We start from the raw sequence: 2,839 nt of genomic DNA, 5'->3' as shown, positions 1-2,839 counted from the left end.
AAAGATACTTGCTATGATTTTAATCTTCTTAATTTACTAAAACATGATTTGTGGCCTACCATATGATCTATCCTGGAGAATGTTCTGTGTGCACTTCAGAAGAATGTCTATTCTCCTACTGATGGACAGAATGTTACGTATATGTCTATTAGGTCCATTTGGTCCAATGTATGGTTCAAATTTAACATTTTATTATTGATATTCTCCCTGGATGCTCTATCTATTCCTTTAAGTGGGGTATTGAAGTATCCTACTATTATTGTACTATTGTCAGCTTCTCCCTTCAGAATTGTTAGTATTTGTTTACTACATTTAGGTACTTTGATGTTGGGTGCATATATTTACAATGATTATATCTTTTTGATGAATCAACCTCTTGATAATATGGAATGCTTCATGAATTTACATGTCATCTTTGTTCAGGCACCATACTAATATTCTCTGTATTGTTCCAGTTTTAGTTTATGTGTTGCATGAAGCAGGCACAGGCCGTGGTATTGTGAACAGATAATATTGCTGTTGTTTAAAGCCACTAAATCTTCAGGTAAATTTTAAAGAGCAATAAATAATTGATAAAGATTTAATCTGATTGATGAGTCAAGAAAGAAGTTGAGGATGCACAACCCGACTTCTTTCTCTCATTCTTCTTTAGTGAGTAAACAACCTACTAAGAATCCATGTTCTCTTTCTGTGATCTGAACCATAAATCTTACAGAATTAGATGCACTGATACATATTTTTTGCAAATGCTAATGAGCCAGGAGTTAAAGTTCATATTTGGCTGATATCAAGGCCAAAACCAAATACTGCAATAAAGAGAAAGAAGTAGGAATCAAGCCATGTTCTCTAGCCCAGCCCTTACCAAGAATACCTCTGGAAATAATTTTAATAACTAGTATAATAATTTTAGTAGTCACAAATTGAAGATGATCAGTGAAACGAAAATGTTTTAAATATTTTTTCTACAATATATCCCATTTTCCTTTCTCTTCACATTCTTTATTATGTCAAAATTAAAAGTAATTTATCAAGATTTTGATTTTTTTCCTTCCTATGAAACTTTAAGGTGGCAAAACTAATTTAATTCATCCTCATAAGACATGAAAAATTCTCATATAGGACTTTTTATTGAAAACAATGTCTTTGGACAGCCCCAGTGGCCCAGTGGTTTAGCACCGCCTTCAACCCAGGGTGTGATCCTGGAGACCTGGGATCAAGTCCCACGTCAGGCTCCCTGCATGCAGCCTGTTTCTCCCTCTCTCTCTCTCTCTCATGAATAAATAAATAAAATCTTAAAAAAAAGAAAAAAAGAAAACAATATCTTTGTATGGGTTTTGGCCTTGACACATTTCTGTTACTCATTTTTATGTGAATTCAGTTTTCCTGATTATCAGAAGAACATTTGTTTTAACAACTCCTGTGTTTCTGTGCAATGTTTAAAATTTTTTTTTAATTTTTTAAGGTGATTTTTCTGAGTTATTTCTGCTTTTGTTTTTTTGCTCCATTTGTGGGGAAAGCCCCACTTTCCTTTATCCACATTGTTCCTTCCTAATCAATTTAGATTTAGCCCTTCCTATTTTGCCTGAGTCTGAGCCCCTTGGAAGGTGGGAAGGTGATGCTGCTGATAAGCCATCAGCTGGCTTGCTGCAGGACCCTTGCCTCATCTGCTAACCTAGGGAAAGATCTCTCTCATTTCAACTGTTGCTCTCACTGACCACTGTGCCTCCCCATGGATGGCTGTTTTGAGGTCTCCTCTTGTCAGGTTGTCAGTCATCCCATGGCTTCTCTATGCTTTCTCCTGAACAGATGCTGTTAATGTGTTGGTCTTGTGGTTTTTGGTGGTTTGCATTTCAGGGTTCCTGGAGTAGCTTGTCACCTAGTTTTAATGTAAATGCTGTCCATTGTTTTTTTGTTTTTTTATTTCAATATTTTTGTGTTGGAATTTGGCAAGATCTAAAAGCTATGCCTCTTCCACCAATGCCATCTTTGCAGAATTCGATAAGAAGAGTTTTAATGCAAGTTCAATCTTGACTGTTTGCCCATAATTTGAAAGTGAATACTCAGATATTTCTTTAGGTTAATGATAAATCAAAATTACATTCTCTTGTTCATATCTCTTGTTTGTGTTACTACCACTGCTACACTAATTAGCTGTGATGGTCACCTATAATATCACATGAAATCTGATTATCCACAAGTTTGAAGATATGAGAAATGCTGTGAAATGGCCACCTGGATGGCTCAGTCAGTTAAGCATCTGCATTTCACTCAGATCGTGATCCCACAGTTCTGAGATCAAGCCCCTCATGGCGCTCCCTGCTCAGCAGGCAGACTGCCTCTCCCTCTGCTTCTGTCCTTCCCACTACTCCCTCTCTCTCTCTTTCAAATGAGTGAATAAAATCTTTTTTGAAAAATGCTGTGAAAGTAAGCATCTGTCATTTGTACCTTCTGGCAAAATAACCAAGGTAGGTTCAAATTTAGGTACATCCCTGTATATCACTGACATATTTGTGATCTGGCTGCCCTGATACCAGATGCATACATTGAATCCTGGGCTTCAGTATTAGGGACCCCACCTGCACATATATGGAAGCCATGTTCTCTAGCCCAGTCCTTACCAATTAAAAAAAAAATTTAAGGTTTACTCCAAATGCTAACCAACTCCTTCATATCACTTTTTGATTACCTTAGAACTTGGAAAGAAAGAATTTTTCCCTTTATTATATGAAAAATAAACTAGGAATAAAGTATCGGAGAGCACTTTAGTACACTCATCCTCAACACATGGAGACTGAGACATCTGGCAGGGCTGGAGAGGATAACTTTAAGTTTTGGTGGC

General features: G+C 36.7%; 1 non-coding gene across 1 annotated transcript; it reads right to left on the bottom strand.

Moving 5' to 3' along the window:
* Positions 1-378: 378 nt before the first annotated feature.
* Positions 379-486, bottom strand: LOC112933653 (U6 spliceosomal RNA). The gene has a single exon (XR_003237715.1). It is a non-coding gene; the product is annotated as a U6 spliceosomal RNA (small nuclear RNA).
* Positions 487-2,839: the final 2,353 nt, after the last annotated feature.

This window comes from Vulpes vulpes, chromosome 4 (genome assembly GCF_048418805.1).
Source record: "Vulpes vulpes isolate BD-2025 chromosome 4, VulVul3, whole genome shotgun sequence".
In the NCBI taxonomy this organism is placed as follows: Eukaryota; Metazoa; Chordata; class Mammalia; order Carnivora; family Canidae; genus Vulpes; species Vulpes vulpes.
This window is presented reverse-complemented; position numbering and strand designations above follow the sequence as displayed.